We start from the raw sequence: 26080 nt of genomic DNA, 5'->3' as shown, positions 1-26080 counted from the left end.
ATGAAAAAAAAAAGCTCACCGTAATAAAGTGTGCTGGCTTCCTAACAGTGAAAAAATCAACTACTTGTTGATGGAGAGAATGAATGAGAATTGGAGCATCGATCTGCCTTCACAAATGGGACCAGAGCTGCACTCTTCTCATTTGAACCTTTAAAAAAGTTATTTATTGTCTATTAAAGACTTACATGATCATATCTGGAAGATACAGGAGGGGATAAGGGAATAGAACTTCCTGCTCATGTAGGAAGGCTTGGAATTTTCTGAGGAAGAGAGCAGCTACCGGATATGAGGGCTTGAGTGTAGGAGGTCTGAGAGAAAATTGAAAAAATTAAGAAGTTATCATGTGCCCCTTCCCACCACCCCCAACATGCACAGACTGTACCACTCTGAGATCTATGTGACCCGTTGGAAAAATAGCAACCTATATTTCCAGTATAGTCCAATGCCTTGTCTGGTGAAAACAAACCAGGAGTTACTAAGAACTGGAGAAAGGGAGATTAACTGTTCGGTGCTCACCTTGCTAGGGGGATGGAAGATGGCTGTGCCGGCAGATATTGATTGGGCTGTGGAGCTGGCCCACTCGGTGATATAACAATGCCAGGCTGGCAGCAGAGGCGAAGACTCCCCATGTGTGAAACCTGGTTCCCTATCGTGTATTTTAGCAAGTTACAGAAAAGGAGAGGCCCTGCCAAACCTGCATTCATCTCTAATTCAAGTCCTGATTGCTCCATAAGCTCCAAATAGAACTGCATTCCCCAACTCCAGGCTGTTCTCTTTTCTCATGCTCTTAAAACCTCAAAAGTTACCCATTTAAGAAACTTTCCTTCCCACTACAACTAGTTCCTCCTGCTTAATTTAGAGATTTGGAAAATGACAGCATCATCTACTCATCCCCCGTGGATGTTATCTGCCATTCTTCCTCTATTCTTGCCCAAATATTTTTCATACATTTCTTCCTAGAATTCCCAATTATACTCATTATTTTTTGTCCACACTATTACAAAAATCACTTCGTGTTTTCTTTGCCTCTCTCTCTAGTCTTCTAGGCCTCCATCCTATCCTGCCTACTGATGGAAGAGACACATTTCTAAAACCCAAAACCCTTTAAACATTGTCCACTGACTATAGGATGAAACAAAACTCCTCCTTAGCCTGGTCTATAATGCACTCCAAGATCTGTCCCGTCTACCTCTCCAATGTCACTTACTTTGACTGTCTCCCTTGTCCAGTCACCCTCACCTCCTCTCCAATCCTGAAACACACCAAACTCATTACTGCTACATGGTCTCCTCACATGCTAGTGAGCTAGGGAGATATTGGCTCACTTCCTCTAACCCTCTTCCCCAAACTCGGCCCCACTTCACTCACCTTCTCAAATGGCAAATTCTTGTGGTTGGGGTATTGGCTTAAATGTCTCTTCAAAGAGGCCAACCTGTTCTAAATGATTTACCACTACGACTCTACCTTATTCTTTATTACTACGACCCACTTCTTTTGTTATGGCTACTATCACATTATGTGAATACTCACGTAATTGTTAACTAGACAGTTTATCGACTGTCTCCCATTAGTGTGAAAGTGTCAAAAAACCAGAAACTCTCTCTATAAATATTTTAGTCCCTGGTACCTAGTAGATGCCAATACAAATTGGTTGAATGAATGCCATATAAACTAATGAATGAATGCCGTATAAACTAATGAATGAATGCAGGCTACGAGATGTTCACAGCTGCCTCACATCAGTGGACCTTTACTCACTATGATTCCTAAGCCTAGAGAAGGCCCTTTGTCTACTCCACCATAATGGGAAACACCTACCCATACAGCTTCCATCCCTTAGTGCTGGCATCATTTGCTCTTTTAAGTTTTATCTGACTTCCTCCATTCATTCCCGGGTAGAGTTTTAAGCTCCCTTCTTTATACTTCATCTCTAATTCGCTTCTATCATAGTGCTTACAACACTTACACATTCTATTTGTTTGTATATTTCCTCCTAAGAAAATCATTAATTCTTTAAGGATGAGGACTATCTTAGTCATCACTCTACCCCTAGTATCTAGCCCAGTGCCTGACACTAAATTAAAGTAATTTTTAAATTAGCAAATAAATGGCTGAATGAGACATGCTTATGACTCTATTTTTTCTTATAGCACATGAAGCATTTCACTGCAGAAATTATTGACAGTCTTCTCTGTGCACATCACCATCCATTAACTGGGGTTCTGGGATACACAGCAGTGCCACATACAGGTTAATACTTGGTAAATTACATCCTTTCCAAAAAGCAAGTCATGCCAGACTGCACAGAGAAAAGGAAAGACACCATGAAGAGAGGTCAGTAGTGGTAAATCCATTAAGTTTGCAAAATACTGTGCAAAACTGAGCACCAATGGTCCATGACCTTAGTAGGGTAAAAGGATAGTTTCAGAAGTCACATTGACAGTGTTGAGTATACGGATGGTCAAGCAAGGTAGAGTCAGAGGAATTATTCTTTTTAGATTGTCTATACCTGAATATGAGGAGCATCACATTTAAACCCTAAGACCATTTAAACCACATTTAGCACCAAAGGGCAAGCAGGATTTTGCACTGGCAGTTATTTAACTTTCAATGCCCTTGTCTCTAGTCAAATTGCCCTTAACATAATCTGTCAATGAAATGATTATTTCTCCTGATAGTGGATGGACCATTTATATTTAGTTATTTAACATGACAATGCACAATACTGAGGCTTACACAGCCACCTTAGAATGAAGTTAGTTGATTTTTTTTTTCAAAATATGACTCTCCCTGACATGTTTTGCCTCAATTGGTAATGTTATTTGGTTATTTACATAATTATGGAAAAGCCAAGTACTTTATTTGTCATATATTATTTTCCTGATCCCCACAGCCACCCTAAGAATAAGATATGAAAAATATTCATTAAATAGACTCTTCCACTTCTAGCAACATGGTGGATGAGATGCCCTCATTCAACCTTCCCACAGAACCAACTGAAATGTTCAATAAAATACAAAAAAAAAAAAAATCACTATGCTGGCCTAAGAAAGAAAACGTGCTATGCTCCAAAGTAAAGTAAAACCAAAAATTTGGGGAATAAGTGACTATTGAAGTCATCTTTGAACCTGAGAGTTTCCTGCCAACCCCTAGAGATTTTGAGTTTTGGTTTGACAACTCCACAGATCCCAGGAAATAGGAGAAACAGCCCAAAGCTTGGCCGCAGTGGAAAATTTAATAGACCACTGCAAAAAGCTGGTACTCAAAAAAGCCACACACATAATACAAAAGTGAACCAGAAACAAAACACTTTTGCAAAGGGAGTGGCAAGAAAAATTACTGGACTTGACTCCAGTGCTACTCTGGGAAAGTATCCATGTATATCCCCAAGCTGGTTTTCAGTACAAATGCACACTACTAATGTGGTTTGATAGTCATGAAGTAAATAATTTAACTTCATCTGGACTTGTGTTGAGCATGCTGCTGGGTGACTAGCAGAAGGAATTCTCTCAGGAATATAACTTAACCCATTATAAAGTGTTCCCCCAGATGCTGTTCCAAATAAATAGTCACCTTACAATCAATATTCATAAAGCATACTAGTAATGCGATATTACAAATAAAAACTAGCTGAAACAACCGACATTAAAAATAAACCTCCAAAGACATACTGTAATCGGAAATAGATTTACCAGGTCCCCTCAAATTTCATGTACTGGTCCCCTCAAAATTTAAAGCATAAATATTAATATCAAAGTGCCCTTTAAGGCATTTAAGGTAAAGAAAATCACTACATAATGATCAATGTTACAATTAATTAGAAAAATACAGTATAATAATTCTAAATTTATACGCACCTAACATCATAGTCTCAAAATAGGTAAAGAAAAACTGTTAACAAGAAAAAAATATCAAATCTCTTGTTGTAGTGGAAGATTTAACACAATTCTCTCAAACAGACAGATCAAGCAGTCAAAAAAAGAAGTTAATAAAGATATATAAGATTCAAATAGCACAGACAAACATGTTTCACCTAAATCGGCTATACAGAACAATGCACCCAATAGCTGGAAAGTACACATTCCTTTCATGCACACGAGATAGTTACAAAAATTAGCTATACACTAAGCCATAAAGATAGCCTTAACAATTATCAAAGGATGGGTAACAGGCAGATAACATTCTCTGTTTACAATAAAATTAATTTACAATCAACATTAAATAGATAACCAGAACATACTTGAAAAACTTCACATATTTGAAAATTTTAAAGAAAGTATTGAATAATTCATGGGTTAAAAAAAGTAACAATAAAAAAATTATTACTGACAGAAAATGAAAATATTACATAGAAAAGCCAGTGGTATAGAGGTAAAGTGGCATTTAAAGGGAAATAAATTATATATATATATTTTTTGAGACAGAGTCTCACTTCATTGCCCAGGCTGGAGTGCAGTGGTGCACTTTTAGCTAACTGCAGGCTTCACCTCCTAAGTTCAAGCAATTCTCCTGACTCAACCTCCTCCCAAGTATCTGGGATTACAGGCATCCGCCACCATGCTCAACTGATTTTTTTTTTTTTTGTATTTTTAATATAGACGGGTTTTTGCCATGTCGGTCAGCCTGGTCTTGAACCCCTGACCTCTGGTGATCCACCTGCCTCAGACTCCCAAAGTGCTGGGATTACAGGCATGAGCCACTGCACCCGGCCTCTCTGAAATTTTTATATCAGAAAAGAATAAGGTATGAATAAACAACATTAAGAAAGAAAATAAGGACATAATTACACAAGCTGAAGAACTTGAACAGCTTACAGACAAGGTTAAAACTTAGATTAAATAGAAACATTATAGAAAAAATAAGGACAACTTGTCAAACTTGTTTCAAAAATAAATAAGAAAACCAGAAAACATTATTTAATCAATCATGAATTTGAATTAACAGGTTAAAAAGTTCTCACAAGAAAGCACCAGAACTATAGAGGCAAATTCTCCCAAACATACAAGGAAGAGCTCATTCTAATGTTATTAATGTTACACACACTCTTCAGAGAATTTAAAAATAAAAGTATTATATCACTTAATTTTAAGGGATAAGCACAACCTTGATACCAAAAGGAGACAAAGACAGCAAAAGAAAGAAAATTACAAGCCTCTCACCACCTTGAATATATATGCAAATCCTAAACAAAGTAAAAGCAAATTTAATCAAGCAATGTATAAAAAAGATAATATATGATGACAAATGGATTTATTCCAGAACTGCATGCACAGTTTAAAATTATAAAGTCAATTCATGTGATTATCTCAATAGCAGATTAAAGGAGAAAAACTATCTGATAATTATAATAGATGTGGGAAGAAGCATCTAATAAAATTCAACATCCATTCATGTTAAAAATCTTATAGCAAGTGAGGAATAGAAAGACACATCCTTAACCTCATAAATGAATACACACACACACACACACAGACACACACACCTTCAGTAAATGTCATACTTAATAGGAAGATGTTAAGAGCATTTCTTTGAAGATCAGAAACAATACAAAAATGCTCACTATCACCGCATATAATAAGCATTGTTCTGAATCATAAAAAAGAGAAAATAAAGAATATAACAGAAGCAAAGGGGGAAAAAAAAACTTGTCAGTTTCAAATGATATATCGGCATAAAAAATTCTAAAGTTTTGCAAAAATTATTTAAATTTTAAAAGTATTTCATTTTAAAATACAAAATAAATATAGAAAAATCCATCACATTTTTCTATACCAGTAGGAATCGTTTTTAAAAGAAATTATTAAAGAATATATTATTTGTAATAGCCACAAGTATATAAATTATCCAATAAAAATATGATGTGAAAGCAAGCTCTTTATACAAAAAAAAAATAAAACTTTATGAAACCAATTGTAGAATCTTACTTAATGGTGAAATAACATGTTCTCAAAACCTTGGAGAGGAGCATTAGATATCATAGGAATGTCCTTTTTTCCCTGATAGGAATATCATTTCAATAAAATCTCAATGAAAAATCTCAATAGACATTTTATATTTTTGTTTTAAAAGTAGACAAGCTGATACCAAAATTTATTTAGAAGTGAAAGAGGCCAAGAATAGTTAAAATACTACCAAAGAGGCCGGGTGCAGTGGCTCATGCCTGCAATCCCAGCACTTTGGGAGGCCAAGGCAGGCGGATCACCTGAGGTCAGGAGTTTGAGACCAGCCTGGCCAATGTGGTGAAACCCTGTCTCTACTAAAAACACAAAAATTAGCCAGGTGTGGTGGCGCATGCCTGTAATCCCAGCTACTCGGGAGGCTGAGGCAGGAGAATCACTTGAACCCAGGAGGCGAAGGTTGCAGTGAACCAAGATCATGCCATTGCATTCAGCCTGGGTGACAAAGAGTCCACCTCAAAAAAAAAAAAAAAAAAAAACTACCAAAGAGGCAAAACAAAGTACAAGACTACAAGACTTCCCCACAAGGTATCAGAATTTATTTAAAGTGACATAAAGCTAGTAACATATGAGTGCAGAGATGGGCAAATAAAACACAAATCAGAACTAAGATAACAGAAACAGACCCACGTCTATAAAAACATGATTTACGTCAGAACTGGTATTACACCTCAGTGGCCAGAAGGATTCCATATATAATGTGAGAGAAAGACAAACCAATAGCAAAATGTGGGGGGAGGGAGAAGAGGATGAACAGAAACATCACAAAAGAGGAAATCCAAAGGGCTAAAGAAATATTTGAGAAAATGTTCAACCTCATTTATTATCCAAAAAATGCCAATTAAAACTACAATGAGATACCATCACATACTCATTGGACTGGCAAAAATCAGAAAGTTAGCCAGGATGTAGAGCAACTCTCATTCACAACTGGCAGGAAGTTAACTCTGTGTAATGACTTCAGAAACCAGTGCAGTATTCCCTAGTAAAGTTAAACATCTGCCTGCTCCTAGATACTATGATTCCCTTCTAAGTATATACTCGGTTAGGAGAGACTTTGAACCACATCATAGCAGCATCCTTTGTAACAGCAAATATTCAGGAACAACTCGGATGTCATCAAAAGTAGATTGGATAAGTAAATGTCAGTCTGTTCATATAATGGAATATTATATAGCAATGAAGAAAAACTATAGTGGTAAAGTTAAATTGTTTCTTTGTTATTTGTTTTAATGTCCTTGCTGGTAGCAAGACTGTAAGGGGAAAACTGATCATTTAATCAACATATATAAAATTCACCCAGACTCACAAGAAAAATAAACTATGGCCAACTCAGCTACAACGTACATCACAGACCATATAATAATACCACTTCATTCAGATCCATATATCCTAACAGAAAACCACAAACAGACCTTTACATGGATTCATGCATTCTAAAGATAAACCCATTGACAATTCCAGCAACTCCCTGGCTTACAAATCCTGACCAATCCCTGCCAAAAAAAAAAAAAAAAATCTATGATCAACTCTACCCTTCAAATCTTATAAATACCCTCCCATAACTCCCCTTTGAAAGGCTCAGTGATTCTCTATTCTCTATTGCTGCAGCCAGTTAATAACTCTAACATTGTTTGACTACACATCTGGCTCTAGTGGTCTTTGGACCCAGGCTTTATTAATAGCTACACACATCTGTGTGGATGAATGGGAAAAAAAAAACATTGAATAAAAGATATATGTCAAAGGATAGTACTACATTATGGCTCAAATAATTTAAAACATCAGAGGCAAAATTAAGGTTTTTTTATGAAATATTTATATGATTAAATCAAAAAACAGACAAAAAAGGAAATAACAAAATATTCTGAAGAGAAGAGAAGGATAATGAGACCTGGGAGAGAGACACTAGTGGCAATGTTCTACTTTATGTTAACATGGATAGTGGGTAAATAGGTATTTATTTTATGTTTATGTTCTACATAAATTGTTTTGTATATGTAATATGACTCATGATTTTAAAAAATTACATCCCCACAAGAGAAAGCTGGGGCTGACTTTGGGTAAATGGTTTGCCCAAGCTGTACAGCTAATTAGGACATAAAACTTTTGATGACAGACATTCATGCACTGCTGTATTCCCAATGCCCAGAATATTTCATGAAGCAGATTCACAATCAAGTTTGTTGAATAAATGAAGAAGCTTGGACTCAGTACCCACCTATTCTTTTTACTCATGACACTATAATACTTGGTCCAGAAGTCTCAGGAGTGCATCTGGTGTCCATACAACTATCAAGGACCTTTCCATTTAAATATGAAACTTATATTCTATAGTCTTCCACTTCAAGAATTTCATGGGCCACATCTGGCCCATTCCTATTTTATAAATAAATCTTTATTGGAACACAACTCTACCCATTTGTTTATTTATTGTCTATGTCTGCTTTTGTGTGACAAAGTCAGAGCTCAGTAGTTGAAAAAGAGATCATCTGGCACAAAAAGTCTAAAATATTTACTATCTGGCCCTTTACAGAAAAAGTTTGTCAATCCCTGCTCTATTTCATCATTAATATCAACTCAATCCTCCTCCCAAAGCTAGTCTGTGACTTGCTTCACAGCCCTGGCAAATTCTTTTGCCTCTCAAAGTTTTATTTCCTCATTGTGCATGTTGTTCATCACCCCAAGGGAGTGGTGCCGATTCATCATTCATACTGCCTGAAAGGAAACAAACATTGCTCGCAAGTGTTGCTAATTTTCACTCCTAATTTCTCCAGTGCTGTTTGGAAAGGATTCTTCCTTTCTCTCATTGCTTCTTTATTTATCTCTCCCTTGCTCTTTATTACCAAGGAAATCTCTGTGCGGATAGGATATTGTTTTCCTTTTCTTTCTTTACAAAAGCCCATCTGCTCTCTTGCCACCTAATTCCCACCTGAAGTCATCCCCCTCTGTTTGTGACATCATGATTGGTTGCTATGGAAACAGATGAGCTAGAAACTAGGTTGATTCAAAGTCTTTTGTGGACACTTCCTTTAAGAACAGTATTGATAGACTGCCTTTATGCAAATCCCTTTGGAAGAAAGGATGGAGAGGAAGAAGCCGGAAACAGATCAGAGGCAGGAAATACCAAATTGCATGTTTATAAACGCTGTGAAGGAATATGACAAGAGGGGATAATGCTAGACTGGCGGCCATGGAAACTGAAGTCTTCTGTTTGTTCACAGGACAGCTCATAGCCCTGAAAGTCCCAGTTCAAGCTTCCACAATCATCCTACACAAGAGCACTGCTTCTCACAGGACTGCCTCAGCCTGGCAGGATTCAGTCTCCTGCTCTGAGGGAAAAACAGGAAGTCAAGGATCAAGACCGCGTGCTCAACTGAGATCAGAAAGGAGGACATACAGTGACTTGGCCAAATCACTGGAGATTCACACAGCAGAGCTCAGACGAGTGCTATCAGCACAGCTGAGGAAGACAAGAGTTAGGGTAAGATGGAAAATGTGGTCTTGTCATCTTCAGACCCTCTGACCCATTTTTCCCTTACCATGAATTTGCTCCTCCACCTCACAGATAAAATCTAGTCAGACAGGAAGAGCATTATTTTGGTGGCCTGCAGAAAGTCAAGGGACCCACTGATTGCTGAATCCTCTGAAGTGGGGTCACCTCCACAATGACTGACCTTTGGGTTTCTCAGAGGAGGAGACAGATGTTCAAATTACCGAGTGGTAGAGCAGGCATGAGAGCCAGGGCCGTCAGGCTTCCAAACCCACTCCGTTCACTCCTGCGTTTGATGGCTTGTTCCTGTCCACCCACGGCATGAGTGGGTGTGGTTCTTTAGTATAAGCCGTGTAGGAGAGAAAGAGGAGGAATACAAGAAAAAATGAATCAAGCACAGCTCAAAGTTCTAAGGAATCATTTGGGGCCTCTGGAAGAGCCTTTCACTCCAAGATGAGTTGGGATTTATTTCAACTCGGAAACAGAGTTTCAGTCATTAAGACAGGACACTTCTCCCCTGTAACTTCCTCTAAACCTTTTACACTACTGTCATGGGATCCTGTTAGGCATCCTTCATGGGTCTATCTTTAGCAGACAAGCTAGGAATAAAGAAATAGGTAAGGGATAGAAGGAAATTCATTTGCCAAAGCAAAAATTAGATACATTTGGATTCATTTGAATAAAATGAATGAGATAGTGCTTTAGTCTTTGCTGAAAGCTGTCTCTAACTTGTTGTACTAAATATAGATAAGGTTTTTTCCTGAGAGCTTTAGGCTGAAGCAGGATGTTTTGTAATGCTTGCTATTTCCTCCCCTCTGGTATTTTCTGAAACCACAGATGGGAAAGGCCATATCCTTCTCTTTGACCAGTGCCACTTTGGAGTTAAATGCTAGCTACAGTATTCCCATGTGAAATAAAAGGAAGGTAGAGGACTAATATTTTATTGAGCATCTACTGTGAGCCTAGCACTGTGATTTATATATACTTTTTTTTTTTTTTTTTTGAGAAAAAGTCTCACTCTGTCACCCAGGCTGGAGTGCGGTGGTGTGATCTCAGCTCACTGCAACCTCTGCCTCTCAGGTTCAAGTAATTCTTCTGCCTCAGCCTCCCAAGTAGCTGGGACTACAGGTGCGCACCACCTCACTCGGCTAGTTTTTTTTGTATTATTAGTAGAGACGGGGTTTCACCATGTTGGTCAGGCTGGTCTCCAACTCCTAACCTCGTGATCCGCCTGCCTTGGCCTCCAAAGTGCTGGGATTACCAGCGTGAGCCACCGCGCCTGGCCACACGAATTTTTTAAGCTTTACCATAGTCATATGTGAAAATACTACAGGTATTTCATTTTACAGATGATGAAACTGAGGCTTAACTAGGTTGCCCAACAGTCAATACCTTTAGAAGTCTACCTAGCTACTCTGAGAGAAAGCCCAAATGTGAGTGCAGATAAGAGTGACTCCAAAACCTACACCTGAGCTATAACTCTTGACATTACATTTCAGTAGCTTGCCTATCCATTTGAGTTTCACCATTCGAAAGGCTTTCGGGTTACCCTGGGTGTTAAAATGGCATTGTATAAAATGGGCAATTACATTTCAGCTTGCAATGAACAAGGAGGATGGAGTGAAAGATTATGGGTATGAGTATTTAACAAGCACCCTCTCTTTACGCTGTGTTAGGAAAATATACCTTACCTCATTAATCCTCACCACAACCTTAGGAAGGTGGGAATATTATCCCTATTTACAGATAAGGAACCCGAAGCTTAGACAGTTTAAGCCACTTTCCAAAATTCAGAAAATCCAGATTTCCAATCCAAGTCTGATGACAAGCCCATGTTTTACAACTCTATCAAAATGCCTTATTTCCTGGAAAACATGCCCTTGAAAACATGGCTTTTTATGGAATTCACAACGAGAAAAGATGGAGCTTGAAGATTAAATCTCACTTCCTCCACGGCTGGTTTCTGAGTGCGGTGCTCAGGATTAAAGGGACTTCCTACTGGGGAAGCAATGTCTCAGGAAAGCCAGTCACTGTTACAAGTGGGAGCTCCAATTCATTCCTGAGTGAAGGGTTCCTCTTGGGTGAAGAACCAGAGGTGGTGATAATGATGCCTCCCAGGGTGTCTTCAATAAAATTAAGCCCAGGTCCTACAGAAATGTCTGTGCAAAGAGACCCACCATAGAGGAAGGGGCCATAGAATTTCTCCGGTTGGTTCCTGCTCCTTAAATTTCATCCTTCTTTTGGATATCAAGCAAGAATTCACTGTGCTGCCATAACCAGGCTGGCCATGGGGACACCATGACCTTTTTTAATGTGGATTCATTCCCAGCTCCTGTCTTGACTCCCCCAGCATAGACCAGGCTGGCACTCTAAAGCAAGATCTTACTAGCCAGAAAAAATAACTAAACAGAACTAGGCAAATGAAGTAGCATGCAACAGGCTATCCTGGTTTAGGTGTGGTAACTCCTCTTGTTTGGCCAAAGGCCTCTCTCAGAGTGGGAGGCCATTTCCATGAATAGCTCCTACCCATCCCACCTATACCCAGGAGAGGTCAGTTCCTTCTCCTAGAATCCCCAAATACCCTTGGGCATATCCAAACCTCAAAGATAGACTATAAGCATCAGGAGGGAGAGCAGGAATGATACCTATTTAATATATATTCAGATAGCCTCAATAAGCAGAATCCTGTGGCAGTAAGGATCTAGGCGTTTATGATTCTGATATCACCCATCTCATTTAGTAGGGCTCATCCTCTAACTTGTGTGTGGGTGCCTTCCAACCCTGTCTCTAATTATTTGAGCCTCAGCTCTAAAAATGCTAAATGCCTGCTCCCACTTAATGAACAATACAGGGTTGAAAAAGCCTAGCTCTTCTGACCAGCTCTGAACTAAAGATAATCTTGCTTCATTAAAAACCTCATCAGCTTTATCTCTAAAGTTATTCCAAGAAAGTGCTTGAGCATTTCATAATTAACATGTGGCAGCAGGTGCTATGAACAAAGCAGGACAATTATAATAACTTGAAGTCAATAACTCATAAATGATAATGTATTATTAATCAATTATTGGGGTCTGAACAACAGTTAATGAGATTAAGCTGATTGCCAGGCTGAACTGTTGGATACATATTGATTTAATCAGAGTGCTTAATTAAACTATGTAAGTTGCCCAGCAAATCATTACATCACAGCTTCCTTCAAAGGAAGACAGTTTCTATTTCGCTTTCCTTTTCCTTGTGAATTAGAAATTGTTATTGATTGAAAAGAAATTAAGATAAGGATTCTTGCTTTTCATAACAACTTAAGAAACTGCCATACCATCTGGCTACATTTCTTTTTAATCATAAGGAATAAATGCTGTTTGCGTAAGTGTGCTTAGACTGCAATTTGGTATGTGGGAATTCTTTGTTTTTTTTCTAAAGAGTTCAGAATCTGAATAAACAAGACTACATTATATACCTAAACAAAGAAGATAGTCACTTACAACCCTCCATTTTAAAGACCAAGAAAATCGACCTCAAAGAAATAAGTCCTGCAAAATATTGAGATAATCCATGATTCAAATTCAGGTGTCCCCCACTTCTTTCCATGACTAAAGTGTTCCCAAAACCTCAAATTATGCTTCCATCTGCTGAAAACCAGAGAAGCATACCCATTTTACTCTATGGGTTTCCAATAGCACCTTCCAGAAGCTGAAAGCTGCTTCCCCAGCAGCTTAAAGTTTTTAGAATTACTCATTATTTACAACGACGCATAAATCCTTTTCTTTTGACATGCAGGTCCTCCTTTCACTTGTCATGTTGCTAATGATGGGAGTTATTTTTGTTGAACATTGAACAAAATGTTTTTTGCTCAGTGTTTCAGCCCAATGATCCTGCCTGAGGGGAGACAGTGACAGCTCTGTTGAAGCATCCTGGGGTACAGAGAGCCCTGCTGGTCTTTCTAATTAGGGCTTTACCCTGTCAGTTTCATGAATAGCCACTTCCTAACGGGATGTGCATCACTACATGTTGAGAATGCCCTTGCCCTATAAAATTCTGGGATGTCAAAATCCACAGCTGCCACCTGGACTCGTTGCTCAAGGAGCCACAGAAAATCAGCTGCAGGGAAGATACACATAGGACACTGGGGTAACACCAATTCCCTCTGAGCTGCAGCATGCAAGCTCTTAATGCGATCATCTGTTACCGGGAAAGGCAACAATGCGCACAGTTGCTTAAGGGGAGAACTTGATCACTTGATCATTACCAAGGTGGCTCATGGACATACATTTTAATTATCACATTTGGGGCAGTTTATTTGCCCAATGACTCAGCTCATAACCTGTGTTCCCAAATCTCTCTTGTGAAGGGAATCAGTGAAGTGAGCTCCCAGCTACCGCCTCGAGAGGCTGCTATTGACAATCTCCTGTCTGGCCAAACAACTTCCTTTCTACAACTTTGCTTGGGCGAATGGCAGTAGGAAACACCACCAACAAATTGGAAATTGCCACATCATTCACATCGGTTTTCCTCTACTAAATCCAATCCCTGCTTTCAAGAAGAAAGAAGTGGTAGTACAATAAAATCTCAGCATTCTGTAATCTGGCTTGAATGTGACTGTAAGTTTTGTTTTGGGGTGAGGGGATGTCCCTGTGGCCATAATCACTCATCACTTACTCTAACAGAGAAATGAAGACTCCCACTAGGTCATGAACATTCATTGTGAAAAAATAGCTAGGATTCATATCTGGGTTCTACTACATCACTCTATCCTGATTTTTGAGAGCATGGGAACATCGATCAGCTATGCTGAGAATTATTCACTGTCCCAATTACTGTAATTACACCCGCCCTGTAAGTTACAATTTAGAAGTTCCATCTTGGGACTGAGAGAATTTCCACCAGCTGCAAGGGAACAAGCTCCTTCCGCAGCTGAAGGTACCTCAAGCAAGCCTCACAGATCAGAACAGCTGGGTGTGGTGTATCGAATAACTTGTCTTTTTGAGCTTTCTGGTGTTGATGTTGGATACAGGTGACTAAAAACACACATGAGGTGCCTCTGGGTAAATTAGTCATCTTACAAGCAGAAAAAATAAAAATCACACTCTTCTGTTGATATTCATGATGTCAAAAAAAAAAAAAAAAAACTAGGAAGCCCCGGAGAAAACCCGGGTTTTGGTTGGAATCTTAATTCAGGAACTCCAAAATATTTCTTCACTAAAATTCTTACTATCTGCTAAGGAAAAAAAATATTCCAAGAACCATAAAAGAAAGCATATTCTTTTCAGCAGGAATAATGTCAGTTCTAAACACAGAATAGCAGATATGCTATTTCAAATTACAAACAGACCTTCAAATTCATATTATCCATTATAGCAAACAAAAAATAGACTTTCATTTTTCTTTCTAATGGAAAAAAGTAGCATGTAAAGTGGAAAGATCAGGGGGGTAAGAACTTCCATTTTTTGCAGAATAATAGACTAACTATTCTGAACAACCTGCCAAAGGAAACAACAAAAATGTTGAATTTTTTTTCAAAAGTCATTTTTGATGCATTGCTGAATTGGTCTGAAAGAATAAATCTGTAAGTGCCAAGAACAAAGTGAAACCAAAAATAAAACTTGGAAAATAAGCAAGCATCGAAGCATGTTTCTCCCCCTGAAGGTTTCAACTGAGCCTTGGAGACCTTGACCTTCTGTTTTGAGGGCTGCAAGGGACACAGGGAACCAGGAGTGAAGCATGGGGCCCACCCATGGCAGGGCATCCAATAGGAAATCCCTGCATAAAGCTAAGTGTCCAAAGGTCTTTACTCTTAATTCACAGAAGGGGAGAGCAGGAACAGCTTTTTATGTCAAATTTTCCCTAGGAATTTATAATGATAAGCAAATCCTCACATCCTTTTGAATTTATGATCCATATGTGATCCCAAAAATCCATAGTAGAGAATATGGTCATCCCAGTTTGCTAGCACTCTCAGTTGACTAACAGAGGCAAATAGAAATGCTTTTGCCAGGCCAGCTTCTGTGGCCCCAGGCTCTAGGCTGGCCCCCACGGCTCCATGCCTCATTGGACCCATGGTCCAACCCTGCCTCAGTAGAGGTGCTCGTTCAGCCCCTGTGAACACAGGCTCCAAGCCAGTCCCCTGAGATCCAGTGAACAGGTCCACCCCAGGGGCCCCCTGCACCAGGCTGACCCTTGGAGAACTAAGATTCAGGGCCACCCCCAGCAGATCCTAGCTTTAGGCTCCCCTCAGTGAATCCAAGCACAGACCCACTCACCTGCTGACCCTGGAACTAGCCACCTGCCCAAGGACTCCAACAGGAAGCCTGCCTGTGGATCATGCCAAACACCCATCAAGAATCTTTGGATCAATGAAATTAAGAGTTGCTTTTTCAAAAAAATAAACAAAATTGACAAACCTTTAGCTAAACTAAGTAAGAGAAAAAGTGAGGAGGTTTAAATAAAATTATAAACAAGAGGCATTACAACTGATACCACAGAAATACAAAGGATCATAAGCGACTACTATGAACAATTCTGTGGCAACATATTAGACAACCCAAAGAAATGAATAAATTCCTAGAAACATAAACCTACCAAGACTGAATCATGAAGAAACAGAAAATATTAATAGAAGACCAATAACAAGTAAGGAGATTGAATCTGTAATCAAAAAACTCCCAACAAAGAAAAGCTCAGGATCTGATGGCTTCGCTGGTAAATTCTACCAAATATTTAAAGAATTAACTCCAGTCCTTCTCTAACTCTCCCAAAAAATTGAAGACAAGGGAACATTTACAAGCTAATTTTTCAAGGCCAGCTTTACTCTATGACTGAAGCTAGACAAGGATATTATAAGAAAAGAAAATTATAGGCCAATATATTTGATAAACATAGACACAAAAATTCCCAATGGAATACTAGCAAACAAAATGTGAGAGCACATTAAAACATCATACACCATGATCAAGGGGGATTTATCCCTAGGCTGCAAGGATGTTCAACATATACAAATGTGTTACAAAACATGAACAATAAATGTTATTATTGTGATACACAACATTAACAAAATGAAGGATAAAAATCATATGGTCATTATAACAGATGCATAAAATGCCATAAAATTCAATATCCTTTCATGATAAAAACAACTCTCAATAAATTAGTTATAGAAGAAACTTACTGCAACATGATAAAGGCCAAATATGACAAGCCCACAGCTAAATACATACTCAAAGACAAAAAGCTGAAAGCTTTTCCTCTAAGATCAGGAGCAAGACAAGGATGCCTACTCTCACCACTTCTATTCAATATAGTACTAGTGGTCCTAGCCAGACCAATTAGGCAAGAAAAAGAAATAAAAGGCATCCTAATTGGAAAGAAAGAAGTAAAAATTTTTCTGTTTGTAGATGACGTGATCTTATATGTAAAAAATTCTAAAGACTTTCACACAAAAACTGCTACAACTAATAAATTTGGTAAGTTGCAGAATGCAAATTTAACATACAAAAATCAGCAGTGTTTCTATACACTGACAACAAACTATTTGAAAGGAAATTTTAAAAATCTCATTTATAATAACATAAAAATAAAACTTAGGAATAAATTTAACCAAGGAGGTGAAAGAGCTCCACACTAAAAACTATAAAACATTGAAAAATAAATTGAAGAAGACACAAATAAATGGAAAGATATCCCATGTTCATGGGTTGAAATAATATTGTTAAAATTGCCATACTATCCAAAGCAATCTACAGACCCAATTCAATCTCTATCAAAATTCCAATGATACTTTTCACAGAAATAGATAAAACAATTCTAAAATTCATATGAAACCACCAAAGATCCCAAATAGCCAAAGCAATCTTGAGAAAAATAAAGAACAAAGCTGGAGACATCACAATACCTGATTTTAAAATATACTACAAAGCTGTAGTAACCAACTCCACATGGTACTATCATAAAAACGAACTTACAGACCAATGGAACAGAATAAGGAGCCAGAAATAAATCCATGCATATGTGGTCAATTGATCTTGGATACAGGTGTCAAGAGTACACAATGGGGAAAGGACAGTCTCTTATATATGTTGTTGAGAAAACTAAATATACAGATGCAGAAGAATGAAATCAATCCCTTATCTTACACCATATACAAAAATCAACTCAAAGTGAATTTAAAACATAAATGTAAGACCTAAAACCATAAAATACCTAGAAGAAATATTATAGACTGGGTGGCTTAAACAACAGAAATTTATTTTATCGGTTTTGGAGGCTGGAAGTCTGATAGCAGAGTGCCAACAAGGTCAGGTTCTGAAGAGGGCTCTCTTCCTGGCTTGTAGATGGCCACATCTTCTCTCAGTGTCCTCACATGGCAGCGAGAAAGGGAGTAATCTCTCTTGTGTCTCTTCTTATAAGAACACGAGTAGCATCAGGGTCCCACCCATATGATCTTGTTTAACCTTAATTACTTCCTTACTTCAAATACAATCACATTGGGGGTTAGGGTTTCAACTCATGAATTCTAGGGGAGAAACTGACCTAAATTCATACATAGGAATTCATTATAGAGCAATGAAAAATGAGTAACTCAGATGCCAACTCAAACATGTTAACATAGTTTAATCTTTAAAATATGTTTAATAAGATAAGCAATTATAAATAGAATTATATAATGTTTCTGTTTATGTAAAGTCCCAAACAGGCAAACTCAATAGTAGATGGTCAGAGATATATAAATATGTGATTTAAAAGTATAAAGAATAGCAAAAGACCATTTAGCACAGAATTCAGGATGGTAGTTACTCTGAGGTAGTATGAGTGAAAGCCATTGAGCAAATTGTTATGGGGACTAAAATATAGGTAAATGTCATATTTCTTAAATTGGATTGTGTATACATAGATGTCCATTTTATTATTGTTCTTTAATCTAGGTCTATATGTTATATAAATTATTTTATAAGATACTAAAAACAAAACTGTTTGTCTGATTAGAGAAGACCTAATTTTTTTTTAAGACAGGGTCTCACTATACTGTCCAGACTAGACTCAAACTCCTAGGCCCAAGTGATTCTCCCACCTCAGCCTCTCAAATGGTTGGGACTACAGGCACACGCCACCCTATGCTGCTGAGAGAAGACCTAAATTCTGATTTCTCACTCCATATTTAATAGCTATGCAACCAGGCACATCACTTTTATTCCCTAGGTCTTACTTCCATCATCTGTATAAAGGGAAACTTTTTCCTAACACATTATGCTTACAAGTGTAAAAAATAGACTACTATATTAGATTCCATGAAAATTAAGCAAAAAAAAACTAACAAATTTAAAAAGAGGTGACAGGGAGAAAATGTTCCCATATTTAGTAAAATGATCAATAATCAATAAATCTTTGCTAAATGAATGAATCCATGTTTAACAAAGAGGAATATTCCTAATATTCAAAGAGTTCCTCATAAATCATTTATAGAACAAATCATCTAACATAATAGACAAACCAGACAAATGATTTTAAAAATAAACAATTTAAAAGGAAGAAATGAAAATCACAAACATTTTAAAATATGGACCACCTGAGTCACGCCCCCAAAAATACAAATTAGAATCACACTAAAACGGTGAGTTCTTTTTGGAGGGGGGCAAGAGAGTTAAGATTTTTTAAAACTCCCCTCTGACAAAGAATTAATAGCCAGAAGATATAAAGAGCTTAAACAACTCTATAGGAAAAAATTGAATGATCCGATCAAAAAATGGGTAAAAGATTTAAATAGACATTTCTCAAAAGAAGACATACAAATGGCAAACAGGTACATGAAAAGGTGCTCAACATCAGTGATCATCAGATAAATGCAAATCAAAACCACAATGAGATATCATCTTACCACAGTTAAAATGGCTTTTATCCAAAAGACAGGCAATAAAAATGCTGTTGAGGGTATGGAGAAAAGGGAATCCTTGCACACTGTTGTGGGAATGTAAATTAGTACAACCACTATAGAAAACAGTTTGGAAGTTCCTCAAAAAACTAAAAATTGACCTACCATATGATCCAGCAAGCCCACTGCTGGCTATATACTCAAAAGAAAGGAAATCAGTATATCAACGAGATATTTGCACTCCTATGTTCATTGCAGCACTGTTTTTACAATAGCTAAGATCTGGAAGCAATCTAAGTGTCCCTCAACACATGAATGAATAAAGAAAACATGGTTACATATACATAATGGAGTATTATTCAGCCATAAAAAAGAATAAGATTCAGTCATTTGCAACAACATGGATAGAAATGGAGATCATTATGTTACGTGAAATAAGCCAGACACAGAAAGACAAATATTGCATGTTCTCACTTAATTGTGGGATCTAAAAATCGAATCAATTGAACTCATGGAGATAAAGAGTAGAAGGATGGTTACCAGAGGCTTGGAAGGTAGTAGAGGGTCACAGGGGAAGGTGGAGATGGTTAATGGGTACAAGAAAATAGAATGACTAAGACCTACTATTTGATAGCCCAATGGGGTGACTATAGTCAATAATAACTTAATTGTATATTTTGAAATAACTTAAATAATGTAACTAGATTATTTGTAACTCAAAGGATAAATGTTTGAGGGGATGGATGTCCCATTGTCCATGATGTGCTTATTTCACATTGTGTGCCTGTATCAAAACATTTCATGTGCACCGTAAATATATACACCTACTATGTACCCACCAAAAATTTAAAAATAAAAAAATTAAATTAAAAATAAATTTTAAAAACTAGTAAGTATAAAAATGCAGAAGACAGATAAAATTGTTGACTGAGCCATGGAAGAAAATAATCTCTTATACTTTGTGGGAGTGTAAAGTGGTAGCACAGAATCTGGTGAGTCTGTCAAGTCTCAGATTAATGGGAAAGAGATTTGGATTTCCAAAGGAAGTCACAGACTTCAATTGTCAAGAAGGCCAATTTAAGTACTTTTTAACCTAAATTTCAAGGCTCTGTACATATGTATTCATGCGTCAGTATGTGAGTGTGCATGTGTGTGTGCATGCATCTGTATATTAAAGGATAAATTTAAAATTACTAACAGTAATTGTCTGAGGAGTAGTAATAGGAGGAACGTGGAGTTATTTTCACATTTCTAACTCTAATTTATGCATTTGTTAGACAAGGATGACATGTTGACACTTTTTAGTTTAATTTTTTAATTTTAGACATGAAATATAAAAATAGTTGGAGGCAGAAAATAATATCACAGACACCCATGTTTAAAGTCATTAACATTTTTACATATTTTCTTTAGAACTCTTTTTCTTTAAGAAATACAAACTCCCCAATAGATGAGATTTAGGTTTCATTTTGCTTTCCCTTTCTGCTTTAAATTTTGCTTTCCCTTTCTCCTTCCTCAGATGGAATCACTATCTTGAATCTGGCGGTAGCTTTCCTTCAGCATGGTTTTATACTTTTTCTACACATGTAAATATCCATGAACAATAAATTGTATTGTTTTGCTTTATGAAAACTACATATTTTATTGGGAATTTTAATAGCAAACTCATGGTCATGCCTGGCTAGCACCGTCTTATATTCTGAGTTTGGGGAACTGACAAGGTTTCTAATTACCCAGCCCTCAGGACATGTGTTAATAACTATGGAAGACAAATCGGTTGTGTTTTTCTGCCTTAGGTGCAAGGATCCTGAAAGAGAAACATTGGTTGTGTTTTTATTCCTTGGGTATAAGAATCCTGAAACAGAAAGGCATCTGAACCTTGGAGGCATGGGGTTCATCTCATCCTCATCCAGCCTTTCACCAGAAACGTGAGGAGACTCATACCACTTGAGGTAGTGTGGATGTGTGGCACAGTTTTGGAGAGGGCTATTCCCCTACCTTTACATGGAATCCAGTAACTCTCTGAAAACATAGCAATGGCAAAAGTCCTTTTCGAGACTGCAAGGAAAACAAACAACTACCAAGAGAAGTCCAAGCATCAGGGAAAGAATGAAGTGGTGTGGAGACCGTAGCCAATAGCTGCTTTATGAGCACATTTGTGGCTACCCTTGGGGACCCAAGAAATAACCGGGTAAGAGGTAACTTTTCAAGAGAGGTTAAAGGTCCTACATGGTGGCTAGGAGCAAGAACAGGTTCAGGGATTTCACTTACTTGTTGAATAAACATGTCTTGTGCACCTGCTTCATGCAGAGACTGTGTTAGTTCAAAGACATACAATAGAAAAAAATACAACATATAGTCTGTGCTTTCATGGAGCTCAGTCATAGAAGCAATGAAGAAAAAAAGTAGCAAGGTCATGTGATAAAGAGATTCGGAGTAGGGGAACAACATTAGATATCATGATCCGGGAAGACTTCCTTGACGTGAGCATGAATACTATATGACAAGGAGAAATCAACCATGCATAGCTATGGAGAAAAAGTGTTGGACACAGAGGAAACAGCAAATACAGAGACCCAGTGGAGGTGGTTAGGTTGCTGTGTTCAATAAGTAGAAAGAAGGTTAGTAGGGTTGAAGCATTTTAGATACGGGTGGGAGAGGAATGCAGAGTATTGTAGAGGCAGTAATATTTAGATTTTACTAAAATTATAAGGGTTATTAGTGTTTAAATGACCATTGGAGAAGCCTAGAACATATTACTTGTAGCGTAAACAATTATTCTGACATATGGGTGATTGTATCTTGAAGGTAAAGGATTTTCCCTCATTATTGCACAGCTGAAAGAGGCAGTCAGTACAACAGTTACGATTATGGGGTTTAGAATTCCGATTTGGTTCAAATCCAAGCTCTTCCTCCTACTTATTATATGTCTTTCTCAGGTCTCAATTTCATCATCTAAACATGGAGATAATACATCCAATTCTTTCTTTTTTCTTACCTCACAGGGCTGTTGTGAGGTATTAGTCATATGTAACTGTTTTGTAAATAATGACCTTGAAATATGCAAATCATTATATCACATGAACAAATTTGTAGAATAGAATGTTCTAGGACTGATTCTGATGAAATATATTACATGTTTCTGCGTAATAACTGTATAGAATTAACTCTGATATCCTTGCTAATTGAGAAAATTAGGTAGTATAAAATTTGTTTTATTTCTCTCTAAAATAGAGTATATTTTATAGCATATTGGCTGTATAATTATATTTAGCCTTAGTTCTTAAATAATTTTTAGGCCTCTGAAAATGTATATTTCCAAAACCAAACTTCTTATCCCCCAACAACAGTCTTACTCTTTTTCACATATTCTTTGTTGTTATTCAACTATCCACCCACCAACCAAAGTGGAAATATTAATATTTCAACTCCCTACCCTTCATACCTACTCTCAGCCAGTCACCAAGGATGTCTCACTTCTGAGACACATCTCTTAAATTTAGGCCCCTCCCTCCCATTTCCCTAGACCTATCTTCCTTCGAAACCTCATCACCCACTTAGTTGACCAACAACTGCTAATATTTCTTGAACATTCACTATGTGGGAGACACCCTTCTAAGCCCTTTACAATCTTCAAATTGCTCTATGAAAAAGTATTATTATCCACAACTTACATATGGGGAAACCATGACACAAAGTGTTTAATCATCTTTTCCCAGGTCATAAAGTTAACAAATGGCAGAGCCAATATTTGAACACCAGTAAGTCTAAGACGTAAATGCTTCAGAGTTCCTCTGTGCTGGACTCCATGACACCACTATCCTCCTTACCCCAAACTTTCCTCTACATTACTGCCACAAAACTTTCCAAAACAAATCTGATCTTGTCATTTCTCTGCTTTTAATAACATCCTATTAGCTCATAATTGCCTTCAATAAAAACTTTTTAACATGAAAAAGAAGGCTACCTATCATTTAGCCCAACTTACTTTTCCCATTTTATCTGCTGTCCCCATACTCTTTCCACAATTCTGTAGTCCTGTACCCTGAGATTTTCTATTTTCTTATTTCTTTTTTTTTTTTTTTTTTTGAGACAGGGTCCCACTCTGTCACCCAGGCTGGAGTGCAGTGGTGTAATCTCAGCTCACTGTAACCTCCACCTCCTGGGTTCAACCAATTCTCCTACCTCAGCCACCTAAGTAGCTGGGAGTACAGGTGCGTGCCACCACACTCGGCTCATTTTTTTGTAGTTTTAGTAGAGACGGGGTTTCACCATGTTGGCTAGGCTGGTCTTGAACTCCTGACCTCAAATGATCCACCCACCTCGGCCTCCCAAAGTGCTGGGATTACAGGCATGAGCCACCACACCTGTCCACCCTGAGATTTTCAAAGCACCATATCCAGGTCTCCTTGCTTCTGCATATGCTAAGTTTCTACTTGAAAAGACATTGCCCCCATTTCTCTGCATATAGAAGTTTGACTTCAAAGTGTAAATCAATGGCATTGGCACTGAATCTAATTTTTATCATCCATAAAATAGGTGTAATAATTATTGTCTTTCTTAATTCATAAGGTAATTATAAGAACCAAATTATATTATGTAAAACTGTATAAGAATAAAATATTTACATGATAGGGTGTTAGCCAAGCTATTCAACTACCTTTAAGGTTTTACAGTCTTTCCCACCCACTTCAACCAGCCTTAGAAGGAGGAAGGATTCCTGCCTTCTTATTAAAGTGACTAGGCCAAAGTGGAAAGCAGAAAGGAGATATTCAACCATTCTCGATGTCACACAGCTTGAGGGTTTGTATCTGAAGAGGGTAGGATTATGGTGAGTCACTGTTGATATGCAGGCAGATCAACAACAGTGAGAAAAATGAGGAAAAACAAATTTAAGATGGTTTTGATGTGTTTTATATATTTTGCTTTTCATGTATTCTCAAGAAAGAGTCAAACTGTTCTTCGAATAGTTTTTGGATTGCCAACTGAGCTTTCTTTGAAAGCAAAGCTGTGTCAATACAAGACCACCAGGCACGTGGAGTTTATACAGGTGACCATGGTGGGTAAAAGTCCCCCTTTGATTTTACCATGAAGATACCTCCTCTCTTCTCCGTGCTTCCGCTGAACTTAGTTTCACCCCTGTTAAAACTTTCTGTATTATAATGACCCATTTGACATCACACACACACACACACACACCCTGTAGATTATGAGTACCTCAGTGACAAAGACTAAATAATACTTATCTATGTGTTCCTAATATCTTCAGCCCAGGTTGCCTGAAAAGATGGAAATCCCAAGACAAGAAAAGGGCACAGTTCAGTTTCTCTGACTTCTTTTATTAAAGATTTCCATGGAGAGAAGTCATTATGCTCTTGTAGTTAATTTTTTTTTAGCTGTACTATTTGTCAAAAGCATCACTTTCCAGAAAAAAAAAAAAAAAAAGATTGCCAAGAGACAAGAGGCTGAGGTCTAGAACTACCTCTGCCACCAACTAGATAGGTAACCTAGATAGTCCAGCTCATGTCCCTATGTCCCTCAGCCCAATCTCTCACCAGCAATTGAGAAATCAGGACTCAATAGTCTTTATGGATTGTTAAGCTCTAAAATTCAGTCATCCCATAGTGATACTTGTCCCCACATGTCTCTGGGAGGTACAAAAACAGAAATGTCCAGAGTGAGAGTTTTGCAGTTCGCCTGAGTTTCTGTTTTCCTGGGACCAACCACTGTTGTCACTTCCAGCTCTCCCCAACGGAAAGCTCTGTTCTTCACACCTGATCAGGAGGCTTAGAAAGAGACAAAGGCCAGAGAGAGTGGAAAATTATTTGCAAAGAAGCCAAAAGGGGAATTCTGTAACTGTGTATTTTTCCACTCCTTTCTAATTTAAAACCACTTACAAGTGACAACTCCCAACCCAAGGCAGGTGCCGCAGTAGCTCATTACACCCTCGGGACCCCATGTAAATCTTTTTTCTGAGAACAGCTATTGTCTTCCAAGGAAAAGCTTTTAGCATAATGGCAGGCTGAATAGAACATTGCTTTTGTAAGAATATTTTTAAGAAAAAGAAAAAGAAAGGTATTCTTTAACAACTGCAAATGCAGCCTCTTGCTTTTCCCCACCTCAGGCCCCCTGGAAAGAACAGTGTGTAAGCCACAGGAGACTGTGGCAGGGGAGTGAGATTATCTCACCTCCAGAAACATAGAAAGGTTATGCTTTGCTCTTTTAGGTTATAATAAATGCAGGGTGGCGGTGTCTCAGATTGCAAAAATAGCATATCCACCCCCTCCCAGCCACCTTTGTTGTTTCTTGACTTCTCACCAGTGAATCAGCCCGTGACTATTCATTTAGAGAATGAGAGTTTCTAATAGGAGAATGACATTTTCCCTCAGAAAATTCCCACAAATTCATTCCTTCTCTCAGATCACTCACGAGGACAGTCAAGACAATGTTGTTATAGGGTCTAAATGTAGAGATGTCCAGTTTGGCAATAAACTTTCTAAGAAAAATGAAGCATCTTCCAGAGATATAGCTCTCCAAACTAAAATGGGACTCAACTTTCTCCAGGCTAAAATGGTCATTTAGAATGCGAGGTTGTGAGAGCAATGTGGAGAGAAAAAATGGAGAAGTTAAAAAAATGATAGCAGCCTTCACTAAGCAGTGTGTTCTGGTTGTGTGCATTTCTGGGTAATAGTCCAGTAAGACCAAAGCCTAAAGAGGGGTATCTGGGAATATGTTTGATGGATGCCATCTGCAAAATGGAGGTAAGACAAC

General features: G+C 37.8%; 1 protein-coding gene and 1 long non-coding RNA gene across 12 annotated transcripts in view; one reads left to right on the top strand and one right to left on the bottom strand.

The window, feature by feature from the left end:
- AGBL1 (AGBL carboxypeptidase 1) overlaps window positions 1–26080 on the bottom strand; it is an 837843-nt gene that overhangs the window by 591612 nt on the left and 220151 nt on the right. The gene's annotated exons all lie outside the window — the stretch shown is intronic.
- The window catches only part of LOC107968412 (uncharacterized), a 38540-nt gene continuing 21400 nt past the window's right edge, over window positions 8941–26080 (top strand). For 7 of the 11 annotated variants that reach the window (XR_010151489.1, XR_010151491.1, XR_010151490.1 and 4 more), the window contains exons 1-3: window positions 8985–9441; window positions 21106–21500; window positions 24254–24368. This is a non-coding gene — a long non-coding RNA (uncharacterized LOC107968412). Of the gene's footprint in view, window positions 9442–13798; window positions 14049–21105; window positions 21501–24253; window positions 24369–26080 lie in introns of all 11 variants that reach the window. The other 4 variants (XR_001709556.3, XR_001709554.3, XR_001709555.3 and 1 more) reach the window with 4 other exon arrangements.

This window comes from Pan troglodytes, chromosome 16, assembly GCF_028858775.2.
Source record: "Pan troglodytes isolate AG18354 chromosome 16, NHGRI_mPanTro3-v2.0_pri, whole genome shotgun sequence".
Taxonomy (NCBI): Eukaryota; Metazoa; Chordata; class Mammalia; order Primates; family Hominidae; genus Pan; species Pan troglodytes.
This window is presented reverse-complemented; position numbering and strand designations above follow the sequence as displayed.